The following is a 1,577-nucleotide window of genomic DNA, read 5'->3' on the forward strand; positions in this document are numbered from 1 at the left end:
GAAGTTTTAACCGAGATTTTGTACATGGCAGACACCGTGACCATCATCAGCAGCAACAACTCCAGTGATGATGACGTCATTATTATCGAGGCAGAAAAGCTGATTCTACGCTGCAATGCTGACGGCTATCCAGAACCATCTTACACGTGGTTGCACGACGACCAGGGGATACAAGCTGCAGGCGACGAGGTGGTGATCGAGCGAGTCGAGTTTAAACACAGAGGATTGTACGCGTGTATAGCAACTAGTGTGTTTGGAGCATACATGTCGAGTAACAAGTTGATTGTGACCGTGTTAGTGCCAGCAAGGAATGTCACAATGACGATAGACGGTAATAATGTAGACGGTAATATGACGATACTTGCAGGATCCCTTGAGGTTAGCTGCACTACAGGTAAAAGCTTTCCGGGAGGAACAGTAACATGGAAGCTTGGTGATACATCTGTAGACGGAGCTAATACTTCACATGTCAGTGAAGGTGATGGAACTATAACGACGCACAGCAAACTGACGCGTACGTTTACCGCTGATGATCACGACAAAATACTTACCTGTCATGTTGACATCCACGAATCATTCCAGTCACTGTCAGTCGATGTTCGGCTTAATGTTATTTACATTGGAGAAGTCAGAGTAAGCGGCGACAGTCAGGCAGGCGATATGACTGTGAACCACGGCAGTGCACTGTGGCTGCTCTGTAACGCAGACGGAACCCCCGGGCCAAGTTATTCATGGCTTCACAACGGAACTGTTATCCCAGCAAAAACCAACAGAACGTACGAGAGAGACTCTGTCACCCCTGTCGATGCGGGCGACTACGCATGCGCAGTCTGCAATCTTGCAGGAAAGGTCTTCTCTAATAATACAATGTCTGTGGTCGTCATTGTCCCTCCACCACAAACATCAAGCATTGGACTTATTGTCGGACTGGTCATTGGTGGCTTATTATTGGTAATCCTACTCATCGTCGTCGTTTTAATCCACCTGAAAAAGAGATTAACATTAGAGTCGAATACTCTGTTAAAAGGTGGCGCACAAGTAACGTACGAAAACGAGGACCACATCGCCGATCAAGAGCCACCAGGTGGTCATAACCAGGTGTTCTCCACCCAACCAAACAGCAAGCACCATACAGTAGAGCAGCATGACTCCGGTATCGAGGATATCTCGATCACATATGCAAGTCGTCACGAACAAGGGAATCCGCAACCAAGTGAAAGAACGAGCCAACGAGCCTGGTCCGACAAACCACAAAATAATGACGAGGGCGGTTGTCATCGCTCTACTCGTAAACCCAAGCCTATTCTACCCCCCACTGCATGCTCTTCCCACACTGATTCATTACAGTACGTTACTTCTAACAGTGTTTTCAACCGTGCGCTGAACACAACGAGTCCTCCACAAACTAACCTGTCGTTTTATGCTGGCAGCATTGGCGTCACCGTAATTGACGGTCGGCTGGACACCCTCGTATGAGGACCTAGCGCGGGCGCGGACACTGGCTTCTCTCGTGTTTCTTATAATATGCGCATACAGCGCACTAGTCAAAGAGTTGTATTCATCGGCATGTTCTCGCA

The sequence above is a fragment of the Priapulus caudatus genome, unplaced genomic scaffold (assembly GCF_000485595.1).
Source record: "Priapulus caudatus unplaced genomic scaffold, Priapulus_caudatus-5.0.1 Scaffold2811, whole genome shotgun sequence".
In the NCBI taxonomy this organism is placed as follows: Eukaryota; Metazoa; Priapulida; class Priapulimorpha; order Priapulimorphida; family Priapulidae; genus Priapulus; species Priapulus caudatus.